Consider the following 23,053-nt stretch of genomic DNA (forward strand, 5'->3'; position numbering starts at 1 on the left):
GTGCCACCTCTTCGTTACTGCCATCGTGGTGGTCGTCATCATCATCATCACCGTCATCGTCGTGATGATCACGCGCTGTTGTTAACGTCATCAGCATGGGAATGAATTATCAGTCATCGTGGACTGCAGTGGTAACATTGGCGTCAAAATCATCAGCATGATCACCATCGTCGTCATCATCATCATCAGATGTATTTTTACTCGACATGAGCAGTGGTAGGTCGTGTCATTATTAGTAACAGCGGCATCAGTGGCATTCGTATCATCCACATGATCATCATCATCATTGTCATGTCGTCACTATCATCAGCAGCAGCAGCAAATGTATTACCGACCAGCAGTGATTAGTTAGTGTGCTGCGCTACTAACTCGGCGATCCGAGTTCAATTCCCGGTCACGGCCAACGCCAGTGAAAATATTGTCACTGGTCCTGGGCCTCCCCAAAATCGACTCAGCCTCAAATCAATACCTGGTGTGGTGCGTAGTAAACATCGCCACTGGGGTGTGGTGCTGGCCACCCACTCCCTCTCCGTGTGCCGTGCCGGCCTTCACAGGTGCTCGCTAACAGCACTTGCCCCAACAGTCTGTTGAGCCTATACGGGTGATCTTTGTCTTTTGTCTTGCGAGTATAAATCCAGCCTGGTGGTGGCTCAGCGGTAGAGCGAGCGGTTCGCGATCGGAAGGTTGCAGGTTCACATCCTGGTTAGATGGGGGGGGTGAGGTGAGGGGGTGCTGTTGACTTGGCCCGTCGTCGTCATCGTCGTCATCGTCGTCATCGTCGTCGCTCCAAGGCCGAGTCGACAGTCGTCGTCCCATGGATAGACTCGCCTCCCGTCACAGCAACGTGGAATTTCCACCACTTTCTCCAACACGTGAACTGGCCAGCATTGAAGAGGAGGCCAACGTTTATCTTCCGCAGCTTACTCGGAGTGTGAGCACCCCTGCCCCCTTCCGCCAGCAGTGGCCCGAGCAAGTAATTGCAGGGCTTGCGCCTCTATCTTCACCTTGCCCGCGACTGCCTCAACAAGAGCCTCAAGACCTCATTACTACCAAGGTGGTCCTGGATTTGGGGAGACGTTGAGGCCAATCCGTTTTCTGGGAGCGCCTGCATGCCCTGTTAAAATCACCCAGAATGCACTTGGTGTCTCGTCAGACCTCAGCAGGATGGAGCCAAGATCGTCCCTGGATCTTGGGTCCAGCCAGGTTTGCAGAGGCTGTTTGGGTAGCAGGGACCAGTGCAGATAAAACAAGAAAAACTCCATGGCTTTACTGTACTCCTATGCTCTCACGTCCGTGCTCTCTGCTGACATCAACCCATGTTGCCCAGTGTGGTGAAGTATGGTCAAATAACCCCCTACCCCCCCTCCCCGACTCCGAGCAAAACTCACACAGCATGGGGAAGCTCTCATCCGGGCACTGGATGTAGACATTCTTGTTAGCAGAGGAAGGAAATCGAAAGTGCACGGACAAAAATCCACACATTTGCGGGGGGGGAAGGGGGTTAGATCATACCCAACTCTGCGATGTGGGGTCCTACTTGCTGTACTGTCTGCATCAATCAACAACCTCGTTGGCGCAGTGAAAAGGCACGCGACTAATGGGACTCGATTGAATCGCTATTTTATAAACCGGCGACCTATTATGACGCTGCTCCACACACAACAAAAACAAAGACAGCCGGGCGTGGTGCTGGCCACCCACCCCGTTCAGAGACACTCAAAGACAAAGATCCCCCGTGTAGCCTTAACAGGCTGTTGGGGCAAGTGCTGTTAGCGAGCAGCACCTATGAAGGCCGGCACGGCGCACGAGGGAGTGGGTGGCCAGCACCACGCCCAGCCGCCTCTGTCTCCCCAGCGGCGATGTTTACACACCGCACCAGGTACTCATTTGATGCCGAGCCGACCTAGGGGAGGCCCAAAACCGGTTCAAACATTTGCCGGTGTTATTGGTCGTGAGCGGTAATCCAAGTCGGGTAGCGTAGTTCTGTAACCGCGACATTACCACTCCCCACTACACACACACAACCCACTTGCACACGCGCACGCACACATGCATAACACATACACATGTGCTGCACACGTGCAATGCTCCCACATTGAAATGCATGTGAACACATGCGTGTACACGCACATGCACGCACGCAAAGACAAGGATTCCCGCATAGAACCTTCAAACGGACTGTTGGGGCAAGTGTCGTTAGCGAGTAGCTAAAAGCATCATGCGCGGCCGCCTTTGTCTCCCCAGTGGCGATGTTTCCGCACCAGGTACTCATTTGAGGCTGAGTCGACCTAGGGGAGGCCCATGACCGGTTCAGATAATCGTCACCGGTGTTAGCCGCTCCCTCTACACAAAGACAAAGATCCCCCATTTAGCCTTAACAGACTGTAGGGGCAAGTGCTGTTAGCGAGCACCTATGAAGGCCGGCTCGGCACACGAGGGGGTGGGTGGCCAACACCACGCCCGGCCGCCTTTGTCTCCCTAATGACGATGTTTACAGATCGCACCAGGTACTCATTTGAGGCTGAGTCGACCTAGGGGAGGCCCAGGACCGGTTCAGATAATCGTCATTGGTGTTGACCGTGAGTGGGAATCGAACCCGGGTCGCCAGGTTCATAGCGCAGCGCGCTAACCGCTACACACACACACTCTCGCACACGCACCAATACCCGCCCTTTGCCACGAAGTGACGGTGATGTGACCACGTGCGCCCGTGCCAGGCCAGATGCCGCCCTCTGAGGCCACGTGAGGTGTCGAAGGCTCGCTGACAGGAGGAGGTCTCGGGACAGACCCAGGTGCCATGGGTTGGCCGACTCGGATGACCGGCGGATGCACCGGCTGTACCCTCTACTGTGCCAACACACGCACACACGCACACTCGCACACTCGCACACTCACACAGCCCGCCACCCTCTCTCCCCTTGCGGTGCCGGCCGCCCGCACAGCGGCGCACAAACCCACTTGTGTGCAGCGAGCGCGCGAGCCGACGGCCGCGGCCTCGCGCAGGGCACACTGGGCCTCCCTGTGACGTCGCGCGGCCCCCCCCCCGCCCCGTGCGCCCATATTTATTTCGCGTTTTTGTTGACGGCTGCAGGCGCCCTTGCTGCGTTGTCGCTCCCTCTCGCGCGCTCTCTACACAAACACACGGCGCGCGGCGGCGGTGGCGCGCGCGCGAGCACACGCGTGTGGTTCCCACGTACGCGCGCGGTTCCGTCCTCAATGGCTAGGCCTGTCACAGTCGCCGACGTGGGGGGGGGGGGGGTGTTTAGGCAGTGCGGCAAACGAGCGGGATCGGCGCACGGTCGTCGCCGTGGCCGGGCGACGTCGTACGGCATCGACGTCCGTCCGTGCGGAGTTGTGCCGAGCGTTGCCCGCGTGCCGAGCGGGCATCACCCCGGGTTTGCTTCCACGCGAAGCGAAGCCAAACGGCTCGCCGAGGGAATTCATGGCCAAACATCCCAAAGTGTAGCGGCAACCCCCTGCCCCCCCCCCCCCCCCGATGATGAGTCGAGTCTCGAGACTCGGCGAGACTTTCCAAGGTAAATAAAACCAATTGGGTGGCGACGCTGCCACGCTGGCAGTGCGATGCGCAAACAACGACAACAACAAACAAAACTCGACACGTCCCTCGATCAACGCGGCGTCGTTGCCTGAAGACAGGCGACGTTTCAGGCAACGGACCTGTGTCGTGAAGGAGGGCCACTGCCCCAAACGTCATCTATCATTTACATGTTTCCTTTTAAGGCCACGGTGTTATTGACGAATTCGACGAGTTCTGGGTAAACGAAGGACGTGATTGATGTTATTATAGCTCCGGCCGTGGTGCAGTGGTTAGCGCATTGCGCTATGGTGCCCGTCATCTGAATTCGTCACCTGGCCGAGGTCAACATCAGTTGTGAGTGACGTCAGAACCTGCATATCACCTGGTGGGGGATAGTGGGGAAAGTGGTGATGCTGGGGATGGTGGGGTTGGTGGGGATGATGCGGTTGGTGGGGATGATGCGGTTGGTGGGGTTGGTGGGGATGGTGCGGTTGGTGGGGTTGGTGGGGATGGTGCGGTTGGTGGGGATGGTGCGGTTGGTGGGGTTGGTGGGGATGGTGCGGTTGGTGGGGTTGGTGGGGATGGTGCGGTTGGTGGGGTTGGTGGGGATGGTGGGGATGGTGGGGATGATGCGGTTGGTGGGGTTGGTGCGGTTGGTGGGGATGGTGCGGTTGGTGGGGTTGGTGGGGATGGTGCGGTTGGTGGGGTTGGTGGGGATGGTGCGGTTGGTGGGGTTGGTGGGGATGGTGCGGTTGGTGGGGATGATGCGGTTGGTGGGGTTGGTGGGGATGATGCGGTTGGTGGGGATGATGCGGTTGGTGGGGTTGGTGGGGATGGTGCGGTTGGTGGGGATGGTGCGGTTGGTGGGGTTGGTGGGGATGATGCGGTTGGTGGGGATGATGCGGTTGGTGGGGTTGGTGGGGATGGTGCGGTTGGTGGGGATGATGCGGTTGGTGGGGTTGGTGGGGATGATGCGGTTGGTGGGGATGATGCGGTTGGTGGGGTTGGTGGGGATGGTGCGGTTGGTGGGGATGATGCGGTTGGTGGGGTTGGTGGGGATGGTGCGGTTGGTGGGGTTGGTGGGGATGGTGGGGATGGTGGGGATGGTGCGGTTGGTGGGGTTGGTGGGGATGGTGGGGATGGTGCGGTTGGTGGGGTTGGTGGGGATGGTGGGGATGGTGCGGTTGGTGGGGTTGGTGGGGATGGTGCGGTTGGTGGGGTTGGTGGGGATGATGCGGTTGGTGGGGTTGGTGGGGATGGTGCGGTTGGTGGGGTTGGTGGGGATGGTGCGGTTGGTGGGGATGATGCGGTTGGTGGGGTTGGTGGGGATGGTGCGGTTGGTGGGGATGGTGGGGATGGTGGGGATGGTGCGGTTGGTGGGGATGGTGGGGATGGTGCGGTTGGTGGGGATGATGCGGTTGGTGGGGTTGGTGGGGATGGTGCGGTTGGTGGGGTTGGTGGGGATGGTGCGGTTGGTGGGGTTGGTGGGGATGGTGCGGTTGGTGGGGTTGGTGGGGATGATGCGGTTGGTGGGGATGGTGGGGATGGTGCGGTTGGTGGGGTTGGTGGGGATGATGCGGTTGGTGGGGTTGGTGGGGATAATGCGGTTGGTGGGGTTGGTGGGGATGGTGCGGTTGGTGGGGTTGGTGGGGATGGTGCGGTTGGTGGGGTTGGTGGGGATGATGCGGTTGGTGGGGATGGTGGGGATGGTGCGGTTGGTGGGGATGGTGCGGTTGGTGGGGTTGGTGGGGATGGTGCGGTTGGTGGGGATGGTGCGGTTGGTGGGGTTGGTGGGGATGGTGCGGTTGGTGGGGATGATGCGGTTGGTGGGGATGGTGGGGATGGTGCGGTTGGTGGGGATGGTGCGGTTGGTGGGGTTGGTGGGGATGGTGCGGTTGGTGGGGATGGTGCGGTTGGTGGGGTTGGTGGGGATGATGCAGTTGGTGGGGTTGGTGGGGATGGTGCGGTTGGTGGGGATGGTGCGGTTGGTGGGGGTTGGTGGGGATGATGCGGTTGGTGGGGATGGTGCGGTTGGTGGGGTTGGTGGGGATGGTGCGGTTGGTGGGGATGGTGCGGTTGGTGGGGTTGGTGGGGATGGTGCGGTTGGTGGGGATGATGCGGTTGGTGGGGTTGGTGGGGATGATGCGGTTGGTGGGGTTGGTGGGGATGATGCGGTTGGTGGGGTTGGTGGGGATGATGCGGTTGGTGGGGATGATGCGGTTGGTGGGGGATGGTGGGGATGATGCGGTTGGTGGGGTTGGTGGGGATGATGCGGTTGGTGGGGTTGGTGGGGATGATGCGGTTGGTGGGGATGGTGCGGTTGGTGGGGATGATGCGGTTGGTGGGGATGGTGGGGATGATGCGGTTGGTGGGGTTGGTGGGGATGATGCGGTTGGTGGGGTTGGTGGGGATGATGCGGTTGGTGGGGATGATGCGGTTGGTGGGGATGATGCGGTTGGTGGGGATGATGCGGTTGGTGGGGATGATGCGGTTGGTGGGGATGATGCGGTTGGTGGGGATGATGCGGTTGGTGGGGATGATGCGGTTGGTGGGGATGGTGGGGTTGGTGGGGATGGTGGGGATGATGCGGTTGGTGGGGATGATGCGGTTGGTGGGGATGGTGGATGGTGGGGATGGTGGGTCAGTACCCAGGACCGGTTCTGATATCGCTCGCCACTGGGCCTACCCCAGGCGCAGTTGCACAGCCTGAGCGCTCGACAGCTACACCACCCCCACCACCACTTCACCACCACCACCACCACCGCTTCACCACCCCCACCACCGCTTCACCACCACCACCACCGCTTCACCACCACCACCGCTTCACCACCACCACCACCGCTTCACCACCACCACCGTTTCACCACCACCACCACCACCACTTCACCACCACTACACCACCACCACCGCTTCACCACCACCACCACCACTTCACCACCACCGCTTCACCACCACCACCACCGCTTCACCACCACCACTTCACGACCCCCACCACCGCTTCACCACCACCACCACCGCTTCACCACCACCACCACCGCTTCACCACCACCACCACCGCTTCACCACCACCACCACCGCTTCACCACCACCACCACTGCTTCACCACCACCACCACCACTTCACCACCACCGCTTCACCACCACCACCACCACTTCACCACCACCGCTTCACCACCACCACCACCACTTCACCACCACCGCTTCACCACCACCACCGCTTCACCACCACCACCACCGCTTCACCACCACCACCACCACCACCGCTTCACCACCACCACCACCGCTTCACCACCACCACCACCACCACCGCTTCACCACCACCACCACCGCTTCACCACCACCACCACCACTTCACCACCACCGCTTCACCACCACCACCGCTTCACCACCACCACCGCTTCACCACCACCACCGCTTCACCACCACCACCACCGCTTCACCACCACCACCGCTTCACCACCACCACCGCTTCACCACCACCACCACCACCACTTCACCACCACCACCACCACCACTTCACCACCACTACACCACCACCACCGCTTCACCACCACCACCACTTCACCACCACCGCTTCACCACCACCACCACCACCGCTTCACCACCACCACCACCACCGCCACCACTTCACCACCACCGCTTCACCACCACCACCGCTTCACCACCACCACCACCGCTTCACCACCACCACCGCTTCACCACCACCACCGCTTCACCACCACCACCACCACCACTTCACCACCACCACTTCACCACCACCCGCTTCACCACCACCGCTTCACCACCACCACCACCGCTTCCACCGGCCCTTATCGGCAGCTCGCTGCTGAATCGGCGAGGAGAATAAGTGCCGTGGCAGCGGGCAGTGGCGGCGGCTGCGGCGTCGAGATGAACGATCTAAACTTAGACGTCGCCGAGCTGCCGCGAGGACCACAAGGTCACTCATCCGAGCGAAGCCACGCGGCACCCCCGCCACCGCTCCTCCTCCTCCGCCTCCTCCGCCTCAAAGCCTGCCCCGCGTGGCGTCACGGGGAGCGCCGCGTGTACGCACGCACGTATAGGCCCGCGCACGTTCGCTCGCGTACATGCACGGACGAAGGCAAAGATCCCCACCCCACGCCCCTATAGCCTTAACAGATAGCTGGGACAAGTACTGCGAGCGAGCTCTCATGCATACGCACAAAGATAAACCAAGACCAAGATTCCCCCGTATAGCCTGAACAGACTGTTGGGGCAAGCGCTGTTAGCGAGTAGCACCTATGAAGGCTGGAACGGTGCTACGAGGGGGTGGGTGGCCAGCACCACGCCGGGCCGCCTTTGTCTCCCCGGTGGCGATGTTTACCACTGCGCCAGGTACTCATTTAAGGCTGAGTTGACCAAGAGGGGTTCAAATATGCGATGCCCATTGGTCAGGAGCGGGAATCGAACTGGGGTGGCCGGTTTCTTGGCGCTAACCGTTGCGCCACCACTCCCCCCACGGACGCTAACAATGCATCCACGAGACAAAGGCCGGCACGGCACACGAAGGGGGTGGGTGGCCAACACCACGCCCGGCCGCCTTTGTCTCCCTGGTGGCGATGTTTACAATACAAACACACACACGCGGGTGTGTCTGCTCGCACACGAGCGTGTATACAAACCCACGTACACACGCACGCACCTGGATGCACACACGTGCTCACGTGCAAAATCAAACCGAGGATCAGGGGAGTGGTACTGGCTAAGGAGTTTCCCACAACAGCCATTATGAACCCTGACACACAGAGAGAGAGAATTCAAAGAACTCTAGAGAGACGGTAGCGTTGAGAACCCCCGCGCTGTGACATTGCCACTATGAATCACCTTCCGGGGGGAGACACACCCCAAAAACCCTCCAGCTCACACCCAGAGGGCACAACAGCGCTGATTGTACCTCCGATGTAATCGCCGCATCTCCGATCGTAGCAGCGGTATTCCTTCGCCCAAGAAAGCCTCACCGAGTCTCGAGTCCGCGTGCCAGGAGGAGCTGTTTGACCACCTCTCGTTTTCAAACACGACGTACAGACGCGCGTTTGTTGAACTTCTTTCGCACCGTACGTAGCGCGACCGTGCTAATATATGAAGAACCAGCTCCCCCTTTTTCTCAAGGAACGTAAAAAGCAGCCCAGCGAGCCCATCTCCAGGACTCGAACCCGGGATTATTGGCGGCGCTGGCTCCCGTGTCTCTCTCTCTCTCCGAGACGGTGAGGGTTGGAGTGGTGACGCAGTGGTTAGCGAGTCGCGCCGCGAACCATGCCACCAGATTTCGTCTTCCCGCCGACGAGTTCTGAACAGCTCCCGGGGCAACCCCCTTTCCTCTCCTCTCTTCACCAACCCACGCTGACCGGCGTGGTGAAGTATGGTCGAGACAACCCCCACTCCCTCACCCCCACCCCCCCCCCCCCCATTTCTCCACGACCGACGCATCATGGGGGGAAGCCTTCGTCCAGAGGTGGATCGACAGTGGGCCCACGAGTCACATCACCATCACCGGACGTCCGCGAAAACCACTGGCCACACCTCTGAAAAAGAGCTTCACGGCTCATCGGATTCCTCCAGTTTAAATACAGTCTGATTCTCATTACAGAGAGAGGCCACGGGAGGGAGGGAGGTGAGGGAGGTGAGGGAGGGAGGTGAGGTAGGTGAGGAAGTGAGGCAGGGAGGTAAGGAAGGGAGGTAGGTGAAGAATGGAGGGAGGTGAGTGAGGGAGGTAGGTGAGGGAGGGGCGGGTGGGAAAGAAGACAGGCAGAGGCCAAGCCGCCTATCCCTCCCGTACAGAGGCACGGCGTGCGTGTACAGTGGCGTAAGGAATGCGCAGTGTCGCTGGGATTAGAGAGACACAGGGAGGCCCGGCTGACTGCAGGGCAGAAGTGCAGCGGAGATAGTTTCGGGGGAGAGACGGACGCAGCGGCCCCCGTGTGTGTGTGTCTGTGTGTGTGTGTCTGTGTGCGCACGTGTTCCTAACCGATTCAAGGAAAACGCGCACGAGCACGCTTGAGCATGCGAGGGACTCCACCTGGGGGTGGGGGGGGTGCTGGGGTCACGTTGGAGGGGGGACGAGAGAAATGCTCCGCGGGTTGGTGTCGTCGTCGATTCGTTTTGATCTTAGCGAGAGAAGCGCGTTTTTGGGGTTCGAGAGCTGCCCCTCCTTGGGCCTTGTGTGTCATCTCTCCTCCTTTCCGTCAATCCGATTCAGCTTCTGTGTGTGTGTGTCTCTGGTTATGTTTGTGTGTGTCCGAGTATGTTTGTGTGCGTGTGTCTCTGTGTTTGTGTGTATGTGGCGTGGTGCTGGTCACCCACCCTTTCATGTGTCGTTCTGGCCTTCATAGATGCTCGCTAACAGCACTTGCCCCAACAGTCTGTTAAGGCTATAGGCGGGATCTTTGTTTTTGTGTAAGAGCACTTGCCCCAGGTGTCTGTGTAGGCAACACGGGGTATCTTTGCCTTTGTGTAAGAGGGCATGTTTTTTTGTGTATCCGTGTGTGTGTGTGAGAGAAATCTGGACACAGTCCCATCAGTGAACTCCCGTGACAGACGAGGCTGTGTTGGCTGGGTCATGCAGCCCCGCATGCCCAGCCACTGCACGCCTAAGCAGCTTCTGTCTTGCAGGACAGCGTGGGGCTACACGGGCACGGCAGGGGCTAGAGAACCGATGGGTCGATGCGGTACAGAAGGATGTGGAGCTCAGTGGATTTGTCAACGACCGGTACCAGCGGTGTCAAGATCGGCCTCCGTGGAGGAGGCTCGCGAAGGACGCCGCTGCAGGGCAGTTGGAGGCAGTCGCCCTCCAGCAACAGCGGAGGGCGGAGGAGCGACGCTCACAACAATGCCTGGCGGCTAAAACGAGAGTGGTCGAGCACAGGTGGTGCGCATTTGCCAGTCACCTCAATCGATCAACGCATGACACCTGGGGGGGGTGGGGGGGGTCTGTCCCGTGACCTCCTGCCAGCGCGCCTTTGACATTTCACGCGACGGCCTCAAAGTGCACCTAGCCTGGCACGAGCGGCGTGGTGACGTCACCGCCAATTCACGACGAGCGGCGGTTGTTGTTGTTGCGCGTGAGTCTGCGAGCGTGTGCGCGCGCGAGTGTGCGCGTTAATCAGTATGTGATCGTATCAGTGCGTTTGCGTGAACGTGTGTGAACCTGTGTCCTTGTCGACGTGCGCGCGGGTGTGTGCGTGCGTGTGCGTGTGAATCTGCTAGTGTGCGCAAATATGTGTGCGTGCGAATCTGTGAGTGTGCGCGTGTGTGTGTGTGAATCTGCTAGTGTGCGCAAGTGTGTGTGCGTATGAATCTACGAGTGTGTGCGCGAGTGCGTGCGTGTGAATCTGCTAGTGTGCGTGTGCATGCGAATCTGCTCGCGTGCGCGTGTGTGTGTGCGTGCGTGCAAATCTGCGAGTGTCGTGCGAGTGTGTTCATCTCCACGTGCGAATCTGCGAGCGAGTCCGAGCGAGCGAGCGAGCGGGGGCGATTGGCTGGTGCAATGCCCCCCCGCACGCCGCTCACTGTGCTACGATCCATCCACCCACCCCCTGCCATCAACATTCCCAGCCATGATCCACATCATCGGTGGCACGTGGCGTCTCTCTCCGTCCCGCCAGACATCTCCGCCTTTGTCTCTCTCTCTCTACGCTGCACGTCTTGTCTTCACGTCTACGACTGCTACCTGCTCACTCTATGGGTGTCTCTCTGCGTGTCTATCTGTAAATGTGCGTGTCTCTCCGTCTCTCTCTCTCTCAGTGCTTCTCTCGTGTCCGCATGCGTCTCTCCCTTCCGATCCGCCGCCCTCAACCGGTCTCGTTTGCCCTCTCAAAGTCAGTAACTCCGTCCCCTCTTCTACGAGAAAGAAACCTCTCCTTGCTCAGCCATCGCCTCCCCATCACTCATCTGTGCGTGCGTGTATGTGTGCGTGCGTGCGTACGTGTGCGCGCGCGTGTGTGTGTGTAGCCACTTCACTCCAACCCTCTCCTCGCTTCTCTGCCACTCTCTCTCTCTCTCTCGTGCTCTCTGTTTCTGAACCCTACCCACCCAACGACCTCACTCGCTGGCTCAATTGCTCGCTCGCTCACTCACGCTCACCTGCTCGCTCGCTCACTCACGCTCACCTGCTCGCTCACTCACTCACTCTCACCTGCTCGCTCACTCACTCACTCACCCCTTGAACTCATCCGCTCCCTAACTCACTCACTCGCTCACCCATTCAACTAACTCTCACATCCCTTAACTCACTCCCCAAAAGCACCCCCTTTAATTCACCCCCTCCATCACCCACCCGCCCGCTCGCTCGCCCGCCCGCTCGCCCGCCCGCTCGCTCGCCCGCTCACTCACCCACCCCCGTGCCGTGCAGGCCCCACCGCCTGCGTCCCCGCGCCCGATCCGGTTGCACGAGACTCGTCTCACCGCTCCCGTCCTCTACTGGATGGGGCAGGATGCACCCAGGCCAAGGAGGGGGATGAGGGGGGGTGAGGGGAGGGGGGAGAGAGAGAGGGAGGGAGGGGGGAGGGACGGAGGGAAGGAGGTCATTGTGCCCACGTGCTTCTGTCCATCTTTCCAGCTCATGCCCTCCGTGTTTCGCTCTTTCTGTCCCTGTCCGTGCGTCTGTCCATCGACTGCTGCCCGTCTCTCCGTCTGCGTTGGCTGCGCTTCTCCTCCCTGACTCCGTCTCTCACTGTGCGTCTCTCACTGTGCGTCTCTCACTGTGCGTCTCTCACTGTGCGTCTCTCACTGTGCGTCTCTCACTGTGCGTCTCTCACTGTGCGTCTCTCACTGTGCGTCTCTCACTGTGCGTCTCTCACTGTGCGTCTCTCACTGTGCGTCTCTCACTGTGCGTTTCTCACTGTGCGTCTCTCACTGTGCGTCTCTCACTGTGCGTATCTCACCGTGCGTCTCTCACCGTGCGTCTCTCGCCGTGCGTATCTCGCCGTGCGTCTCTCGCCGTGCGTCTCTCAGTGTGCGTCTCTCACTGTGCGTCTCTCACTGTGCGTCTCTCACTGTGCGTCTCTCACCGTGCGTCTCTGCTGCGGTGGATCTCTGTGCACGTGTCCGTTTGTCGCTCTCACCGTCTCTGTCTTTCTCAATGTCCCTCCCTGTCCGTCCTCTCTCGGTCCCTCCTCTGTCTCTCTCTCTCTCTCAGAGTCTCGGTATCTCGTGGTAACCCGACTGCCTTCATCATCGTATCGCTGTCCGTGTGAGAGGGGGAATGCTCCGGAGAAGGAATTCCGTTTATACAAACGCGGAGACGGAGCGACGAAATCTCAGCGCCGCAATAAATAGGGGACGGCTTACGGGGGGGGGGGGGCAGGGCACCCCCCCTCGCCCCCCTCATCCAGCAGTGGATTGACCGTAGCTGATGATAAAATCACGATCCTTTGCTACGCCAATTGGTCGAGCGAGTGGTATATCCACACTGCTGGACTGACCACAGCCGACGACGACGATGATGTAAAATACAGTGGCACTGCAATCCTCACAAGCAGTGGATAGATCGTGGCTGATGATGACGACGACGACGATGATGATGTAAAATACAGTGGCACTGAAATCCTCACAAGCAGTGGATAGATCGTGGCTGATGATGACGACGACGATGATGATGATGTAAAATACAGTGGCACTGAAATCCTCACAAGCAGTGGATAGATCGTGGCTGATGATGACGACGATGACGATGATGATGTAAAATACAGTGGCACTGCAATCCTCACAAGCAGTGGATAGATCGTGGCTGATGATGACGACGACGATGGCGAATGTTGTGACAGGTCTCGTAGTCAGCCCCGTGACGTCACGAAGGGTGGGGGGCAAAAGGATTCAAACCCCCCACCCCCCTCTCTTCTAAAGTATTATAGTCAAGTAAAAAAGGAATGCTGGTGCAATATTTAACATTTGTACAATTAAGGTGCCATAGCCTGACAACAAAAAAACAAAGATGCCCCGTGTAGCCTTTGAATAGAGTGAAGGCCGAGACGTCACACGAGGAGGGGGTGGGTGACCAGCACCACGCCCGGCCGCCTTTGTCTCCCCCAGTGGCGATGTTTTTTACACATCGCACCGGGTACTCATTTGAGGCCGAGTAGACCTAGGGGAGGAGGCCCGTGACCGATTCAGATAATCGCCACCGATTATCTGAATCCATCAACCCGATCACAAACATCCATATACAACACTCACAAACACACACTCGCTATCTTGACCCTGACATTCACAAATATCTATAGACAAAGATCCCGCGTGTTAGCGAGTAGCACCTATGAAGGCCGGCACGGCACACGAGGGGGTGGGTGGCTAGCATCAAGCCCGACCGCCTTTGTCTCCCCACTGGCTATGTTTACACACCGCACCAGGTACTCATTTGAGGCTGAGTCGACCTCGGGGAGGCCCAGGACCGGTTCAGATAATCGTCACTGATGTTGGCCGTGAGCGGGAATCGAACCCGTGTCGCCATGTTCGGAGCACAGCGCGCTAACCGTTCCACCACCGCTCCCCTTAGCCTGAACAAACACACACAAGGGGTTGGAGGCACTGCAATGCGCTGTACTGCAGAAGGCACTCATTCCTGTTTAACCGCTCAACGTTTGTCTACATTTGTTTAACATTGGCTGTATCGTGCCCCCCCCCCCACGCCAATGAGCCCCCCACGAGTTCTAGTATGGGGGCCCCCCAGCTTTCAAACAAGGTCACGCTCAAGACCCCCTCCTCCTCCCGTGCATCGCAACGGCTTCTCCTCCGCAGCTCACGAAAACTTTAAAAGAGCATTTCCTCCTTCTGCCTCCCCAATCGCTCTCGCTCTCTCTCTCTCACAAACAAATCCAACGATCGGCAAAACCCCCGCCGAAGCCGAGGGGGGGCAGCCGGAGGAGGCGGGCGCTTGGGGAAAGAGCCCCGCTCGCCGCGCGGAGACGGAGCCACGAAATCGAGCGGGGGGCTCTCGCAGGCACACAAAGGGGACGTTTCTGAGAGCGAGGAAATGGAGCGGGTCAGTGGGTGGATGGATGTGAGGCAAGAGGCAGTGGCTCGGGGTGGGGGGTGCGGCGGCGGGCGGGGGGGGAAGTGTGAACGGTTGTTGGATGGGGCGGGAAGCGTTAGACTCAAGGCCACGTGGGTGACACAGTTGGGGGCTTGCATGGGAAAGAGCGAGGGAGCGAGAAATACTTCAGTGTGCAAGAGAGAGAGAGGCGGGGGGCCGAGAGGCGTATGGGGCGAGCGGACACGTAGCAAGGGGAGTGAGCGAGTGTAGGAGTGGGTGAATGGGTTGGGTGGGTAAGTAAAGTAAGATGAGCGAGCGAGACGATATGTAGGTGAAGCGAACAGGAGGGTGAGTGACAGAGCGAGCGAGTGGGTGGGTGAGTGAGTCGGGGAGTCAGGTGCTGGGGGGGGGGGAGTGAGCGAGCAAATGATTGATTTCATGGTAGGATGAGTGGGTGAGCAGATAGGTGGACAGGTTAATAAGTAGGCATGAGTGAAGGAGGGGGGGGGGTGAGTGAGTAGGTGAATTAGTGAGTGATTGGGTGAGTGAGTCGGTGAGTGAATAAGCAGGTGAGTGGGAGGTGGGTGAGAGTACTTGGGTGAGCAGATAAGGAGGAAAGTGAATAAGTGGCTGAGGAAGTGAGTGTATGAGCGAGGGGGTTGTGGCAGGTGAGTGAGTAGGTCAGTAAGTGGGTGAGCATGACGAGTAGGTAAGTGAATAGGAAGGCGAGTGGGGTGAGTGAGCGAGAGGAGCGAGGGAGGGAGGAGGGGGGAGGGAGGAGGGGGGGAGGGAGGAGGGGGGAGGGAGGGAGGGGGGAGGGAGGAGGGGGGGGAAGTGTGAACGGTTGTTGGCTGGGGCGGGAAGCGTTTGCCGAAGGCCACGTGTGTGGGGGGGGGGAACAGTGGGGGGTCAGAGGGCGCCCAGAGCACGACAAAAGCATCGTTTGGTGAGTGGGTGACTGAGTGGGTGTGTAGGTGAGTGAATGGGTGTGTGGGTTGGTGAGTGAATGGGTGTGTGAGTGAGTGAATGGGTGTGTGTGTGGGCGAGTGAGTGAATGGGTGTGTGGGTGAGTGAGTGGGTGAGTGGGTGGGTGTGTGGGTTGGTGAGTGAATGGGTTTGTGAGTGAGTGAGTGAATGGGTGTGTGGGCAAGTGAGTGGGTGTGTGGGTGAGTGAGTGGGTGTGTGGGTGACTGAGTGGGTTTGTGGGTGAGTGAGTGGGTGTGTGGGTTGGTGAGTGAATGGGTGTGTGAGTGAGTGAATGGGTGTGTGTGTGGGCGAGTGAATGGGTGGGTGTGTTGGTAAGGGAGAAAGAGCGTGAGTGAGCGAGCGAGATTGTGGATGGATGAGCGCGGGTGAGAATGCACGAGCAAAAGATTGTGTTGGTGAAGTGAATGAGCGAGCGGGCAACCGATTAAGTACGCGGGTGAGCCCGCAAGTAATCAAGAGAGTGAAGGAAAGTGTGATTGAGCAATTGAACACGAGTGCTCTGTGCGAGGAGCTGCTTTGAGCACGTGAGCAAGAGGGTGGACGAGCGAGCGCGCTTGGCGAGCAAGTCCACGTCCGCCGATGAACGACCGGGTGAATGGACTAATGGGGGAATGTGGGTAAATCGAGAGCGCAAATGAACGACTGAACGAGTGAGCGAGCGAAGAACGGGCGAGCGAGCGATGTTCGAGCAATCGGGCGCGTGTGAGTAGTCCAGCAAGAAGGGAAGCTAGAGAAAGGGGTTGAGAGGGAGTGAGCGAGCGAGCGAGAAGTCACCACGACCGACCGGATGCAGGAAGGAGTCGCAAACGCTGCCTCCCCTGCCGCCTCGGCACGGAGAATCTCGCCCCCACTGTGCTCCGGGCATGATCAACTCGGCACAAGCACGGCACGCATGCACGGCCAGCCAGACAGCCAACACACCGCCAGCAGCTGCCGTTACCGCCTGACAACACGCCGCGTGGAGATCCACTTCATCATCAGCAGCAGCAGCAGCCATGGTCAATCCACTGCTATTGTATATTTTCCACCGACCAATGAGTTAAGTCTCTTTGTTAGTTGTGCTTGTGCACCACCGGTGATGAAGCAGCAGCAGCAGCAGTAGCGCCAAATCATTTGTTCAGTGTCTTATAGCAGAAGTCCCGGACAGGAACACATCTTTACACAACAACTGCCTTACTGTCGGATCAACTTCCCGAGAAGTACCCCCTGCTCCTGCCCCCCCCCCCCCCAATGCTACAGAGACAGACGAGCCAGACGGACGGACCGAACGCATTAATAACGCTTTCAATCTGGGTTGGATAGCGGGTAAGAAAAATGCGACTCGGAGCCAAAACACCCCCGAACAAAAGCGGGTTTTAAACTCAAGGCCAAACACCTGTGTAGCGGCGGGGGGGGGGGGCGAGTCTCTCCTCTGTCGCCGAACGGCTTCTTGCTCAGACTTGTCCAATCGCCGCTTCCGCAACTCCGCTCCTGTACCCCAAGGCCTCTCGACGCATGGCTCAACAGCAGCAGCTGCTGCCGCCGCAGTGTTGGGAGTCGCGAAGGCGGCGAGCGAGCGGCAGAGGGCCGCCGAGATCGCACCGCTTACGGACCCCGTCGAGGTCGCGGCGGCGTAGCCGGTTAGCGCACGGCGCGACGGGAACCTGGATGTCGATTTCCGTCTCGCGACGGCCAACATCGGCGACGAACGTCTGAAACGGATCTCGAGTTCTCCACGAGGTCGACTCGGCCCTAAATGACTACCTGCTGCGGAGTCTAGACATGAGGACGAGGGAGACAAAGGCGGCCGGGCGTGGCGCTGTGAGCCGCGCAACATTTTTGCGCGTCGTGCGTGCCCTTAATAGGTGCTCGCTAACAGCACTTGCACCAACAGAGTTAAAGGCTACGGGGGGGACCCATTTCTCTTGATGAAAATGTGACAATTAAATGATGACGTCACTCTGCTGCTGCTCTATTTAAGACCGGGAGCAACAGGAGAGCTTCACCATTCTTGCCCGATGAAGCTGATTGTAAATATCAGCGAAACGTCGAACTACTCCAATTTTAAAATGCTGTTGATTCTCTCTTCAACACACCGGTGGGCTAAAGAAGTGAATTAATTTGTCCTTTGAAAAACGTGACACATTTTTTACTGTTTGGCCGTGTCGGGTGGTGGAGGGTTACGACACATTTATAAATAACGCGATCTGACCCAAAAACCTATATTATGAATAATATTGGTCGCGAAAGCCTTACGTGTTAAATTGAAAGCATGATAATTATCACAATATCCTCCAGGATGATGATGAATATGACAATAAATACGTGATCTTGGTGAAATTGTCGTGAAGACTGATGACTACATGAATATAAAGCAGGATGGTAAGAATTATGATGTTGACGTTGAGTTATTCCAAGTTATTTTGATAATAATGATGGAAGTCACGATAAACTTGACGATTACGATGACAACGAAGATGTTACGATAAACATGCCCATTCAGATCATGAATGAGCACTAGGATCATGAGGATGAACAATCACGGCCGAAACATCATCATAATTTGAGTGATAGTGTTGTGTATGATGATATTCATCACGGCGATGAGAAGTCAGAGTGATGAAGATGGTAGCGGCGATTTATAACGAAAGTGTTCTCGTTACGGCGACGATCGTTCCCCGATGTTAAGACGACTTCGGCGATGACGGCGAGTCGTGAGGACGCCTGCCTTCATTATTTTACATCAACTACAACATCACCGCAGGAACATTTTCTTTGACGGTGAGAATAAGAAACAAAAAAACCCCCCCATTGATTAGACCACTTTTCGTTTGGTTACTTACGTCCAAAACAGAAGCCGGCCGTGGATGCAGCCAAAGATTAAAATTTCTAAACGGATGAGGAAACTTGGGCCCCCCCCCCACCATCTGACATCCATAATTAGGGATAATCCTGGGAGCGTGGAGGGGACTGGCAGGGGATAGGGGGGCAATCAGCAACATTGAATTCACCCACAATGCCTAGCGGGACGGACGGACGCAGCGCGGCCCGCGCTTTGCTCCAAGGACGGCGGGTTCGCTGCGTCAGGCAAAGAGGCGCCGTTCCCCAACAAACTAAAAAGACGAATCAGAGCGACGGGTGTACGATGGAACGAATGGTTTGGTGACGCTGCGTTGTATGTAGGTGTGCGTGTGTGTTGAACTTCTTTCACACCGTACGTAGCCAACCGTGCTAATCTATGGGTCTCTGTGGGTTTCGGTGTCTGTGGGTCTCCGGGTACGTATGTTGAACTTCTTTCGCACCGTACGTAGTCAACCGTGATAAATCGGTGGTGTGGGTTGGCGGTGGCGGTGCCCAAGCACAAATGGGCCCCTGTCCTCACGGCACGGCGTTCGTGTACTTTGAAGAAGGCTCATTGCCCGAAACGTCACCTATTATGTATCTTTTTACTTTCAAGGCCACAGTGTTTTTGATTTAAAAAAAAGTGGTCTCTCTAAATGAGAGAGTGCAAAATGTTCATCTTCATTGGTGGCTGTGAGCTACTACTAGTGGAAATTCCATATTACTATGGCTGGGAACAATATCTGAATAGGTTCACCACTATTTACTTTCCACACAGTGGTGTATCTTGTCTTTCTCCATGTTTGGAATGATGATGAAGAGGTTGCGGATGACGATGATGATGATGTAATTTGTGTCGGTGATGACGCATACTGATTTAAGATGACACAAATGATGCGGATGATGATTATGGTAATCCATAAGGTTTTTTGGGTTGTATCGCGTAAATATAAATGTGTCCTTCTAACCTAAAACCCCTATTATGGATAATATTGGTCGATGTGAAACTGATTATGGTAATGATTGACGATTATGATTTGATGTTATGCAAATGATGATAAAGATGAAACAGATGATGATGGTGATGAAAGTGCAGATGATGATGACAACACAGACGATGCTGATCGTGACAAGATAGTGATGAAGGTGACGATGATCGTTATGATGATGCAGATGGTGACACGTGATGTTGACGCACGCTGATGCAAACAATGACGCCGTCTGATGACACAGATGACAACGACGATGACAATGATGCAGATTTCAATTTTCAACAACGGCCGTGATGACGACGACGACGACGATGACGCAGACGACAATCATGACGGTGAAGATGCAGGGGACGACGACAATGCGCCACACAAAGTAAACACAAATTGAATTTACAAACCCGATTCAGCTTCAAAACGACTAGATATCGATGAAGAAGAGGACACTTTGACGACGACGATAACGACGACGATGGACGGAGCAAGCGTTGATCCACGGTCTGCCGCCAAATCCAATTACATCGCGCCAACCCCGGCTACCCGCCCTGGCCACAATAAATCTTTAAGCTACTTTGCGAGCGCTAAACCCGCGGGCAGGCCCGGGCTCACGCGCGCCACACACGCTCAACTCGCTCGCCGCTCACTGTTCGTCCGCTCATCAACAACATCGTTGGCTAACCACGGTCAAAAAGAATAAAAACAAATATGGGTTGGGGAAGGTGGGGCTGGGAAGGTTGGTAAAGAATTTAGGCTCGGTACCATTTATTCCGTGCGTCGGTACCGTCCGTCTGCCCTGAGGATCCATCGTCCCCATCGTCCCCATCGTCCTCTCTCGTCCGCCGCCACGAGACCGCGACTTTGAGCGAGGACGTTGGCAACAACTGAACTCGCCCCAATCGATCTGCGAAGTTCAACCGAGTCCTACCGCTGACGGAAAAGCCTCTCCCCCCCCAAGTTGTCACCATCCCCTCACTGGTCCCATGACGCATCACAGCGGGGCAGTGACGCATCTTAGCGCATCGTCGGAGTGCATCATCACAGAGAGCCCATTTCATTGCTCCATCTCCGTGTTTGTCGGGCTCAATCGGAGAGCGCTCGACCGATTTTGGCTGCCACTCCTTCGTTCCAATCCCCACCGCCGGCCACCGTCGCTTACGAGCTCATCGGATTCCTCCAGCATAAATAGGAAGTCTCCAACCTGCATGTCCTCTCGTGGAATAACGTCCTTTATTTATCCAGAAAGAGAAAAAAAAACCTCGCCAAGTCCCAATGTTCTCACTTACAGGAACGGCGCTGCTGCCGTTCGACCGTACTTCACCACGCTGCTCAGTGCCGGTTGGGGCAGTGGGAGGAGGGCAGCAGGTCCAGTTCGGACACAGCTCGCCGCCGACGTCAGCCGCGGCCAGGAATCGACCTCCGGCCAGCGCGCCGACCTCTCCAGCGGCCCACCTCGCAATCCCGCGACGTAACAATCCTCGCCGATTTCACGGCTCTGTCATCGTGGGGGGCGGACGAGCCTCGTGCACCCCCCGCTGCCCCCCCCCCCCCGCTGCCCCCCCCCCCCGCGCCGCACCACCGACCGCGACGAGCAGCGCCGCCAAATACGTGACCTTGAGCGGTGAACGGCAAGCAGGAGAAGGCCCCGGCGGGTCCTCCGGCTCATTAAGCCTGAATCAATAGAGATTATCTGAACGCGCTTAAGTCGGCAGTGCACTCTTGGACTTTGCAGAAGAGAGAAGGGAACCCCACCCATATGGCGGCGGCTAGAGGCGAGAGCCCGACCAGGTCGCCAACCCCCCACCCCCCCGCGTACGCATGCAACAGAATCAGTGGAGTGCCACGGTGGCTAGGAAATGTTAACTACCTCGCCTGGTATACCGGAGGTGGTGGGTTCGATCCCGACCCCGACGCCTGCTGCTGTATATTTGGAGTCTGAGTGTCTCTCTCTCCCCGAGGTCGCGTGGATTTTTCTCCACGTTTAGAAACAAGCATTCAGGGTATTTGGCTGCTATAAATGTCCACGTGATAAGCCACTTCGTTGGACTATCATTTGCGGCCAGGTCGCTTTGGAAAGAGCTCTATAGCTGAGTGGGCCTTACCTAAATATTGATTCGTACCGGAGGAATCCGATGAGCTACAAAGCTCTATTTCACAGATGTCCAAGTCGGTGCACGGGGTCAGAACGCGACAAAAACAAACAATACAAAAACACGATGGGAGTGCGAAGTATCGCCGCTGGGGAGCCACAAGGCGGCTGGGCGCGCTTGCTGACCACCCACCACCCCCCCCCGTCCGTCATGTGCCCCTTGCTGGCCTTCATAGGCTGCGACTCGCTAACCAGCACTTGCCCCGGACAGCTTGTTACAGGCTACATAGAGGGTGTGGGGGGGAGGGGGTTGTTTCAATGACTGCCGCGCCGGGAGATTGAAATGGGAGCGGCGACCTCTCGGGCGTGCGCCGGCCGTTCCCACCGCTGGGTAAGAGCTCGCAACAGCAACGCCCCACAGTGCGGGCACGAGCGTGTTGTACGTTGAGAAAAAAACATCGTCAGATCTTGGTGTACGCGTGCGTGAAGGTTGCTCGCTTTCGTTTGCGTTTTGTAAATTCCGACGCTAAAAAAAACTAAAGCGCGATAAGTTAAGAAGAATAGCTAAAAGTACCGATTAAATGAGTGACCGTGCTAAACTTTTTTCCGGAGTAATTGGCGGCATTGGTGCTCGTGATCTCATCATTGTCGAAGGTCATATATTCATTTAATTACACCCATTGCATCGCCGACAGCGCGTGCGCTGTAAGCGCCGTACGTTGATAAATGATGAAGACAGTCACAGTGGTGACAGTGGTGATGATAGATTTGACAATTGTGTTGGTGTTGACAATGTTGATGGTGGTGCTGCTGCTGCCAATCCTTACGACGACGACAATAATTACACCGCTGTGTCACCAACACCAACCGGGGCGACCGTACCAACAACAACTCGATGCGACTTCAGCGTAGCGTCGTCCCATCCCACCCTAGCGACGACCAGGCCCAATCCAACTTATACTTGCGCGATCTGACAAAGCGAGGCTGCCAAAGCCTTTTGCGCAAGGGCACGCAAATATCTCTCGCTCTCTCTCTGTCCCGCTCACACGTGTGCATGGGTGGCTCCACGTGGCTCGCAAAGACGCGACGAATGACCCCGTTCGCCTCCCCCGCTCCCCTCCGCCCGAACCACGAAAATAAATTTGACGATAGAAAATTTCAGGCAAACCGATACAAGTTTCTGCACGTTAGTAAGAGAGAGGCCGGCCTTTTTTCTAGCTCCGGTTGTTGAGCGTGCAACAGCCGAGGAAGGCTGGTAGATGGAAGAAAGCGATGGCTGGGTATGTGTGATGATGGTGGTGGTGGCATCAACAGAGGGGCGGTGGGCGTGGCAGGCGCTCGCGGTTCAAAAGTCATCGGCCGCCCTGGTTAAAATCCCCCATGAATACGCATCGCTCGCTTCGCAGTAGAAATTCAAGATTCCTGATCGCCACAGTGGCTAGGAGATGTTAACTCCCTCGCCTGGTATACAGGAGGTCGTGGGTTTGATCCCGACCCTGACGCCTGCTGCTGTATATTTGGAGTCTGCGTGTCTCTCTGTCTCTCATCATCATCATCATCACGGTGGCTAGGAGATGTTAACTCCCTCGCCTGGTATACAGGAGGTCGTGGGTTTGATCCCGACCCTGACGCCTGCTGTATATTTGGAGT

General features: G+C 57.2%; 1 protein-coding gene across 4 annotated transcripts in view; it reads right to left on the bottom strand.

Moving 5' to 3' along the window:
* Positions 1-23,053, bottom strand: part of LOC144732328 (uncharacterized) — a 92,590-nt gene that overhangs the window by 39,397 nt on the left and 30,140 nt on the right. Inside the window, exon 3 of one of the 4 annotated variants that reach the window (XM_078613803.1) lies at positions 11,884-11,970. The exons of the other annotated variants lie outside the window; for them this stretch is intronic. The gene's annotated coding sequence lies outside the window, so the exon portion shown is untranslated. The remainder of the gene's footprint in view (positions 1-11,883; positions 11,971-23,053) is intronic. 4 annotated transcript variants of the gene reach the window in all.

This window comes from Lampetra planeri, chromosome 42 (assembly GCF_965212315.1).
Source record: "Lampetra planeri chromosome 42, kcLamPlan1.2.h2, whole genome shotgun sequence".
Lineage (NCBI taxonomy): Eukaryota > Metazoa > Chordata > Hyperoartia > Petromyzontiformes > Petromyzontidae > Lampetra > Lampetra planeri.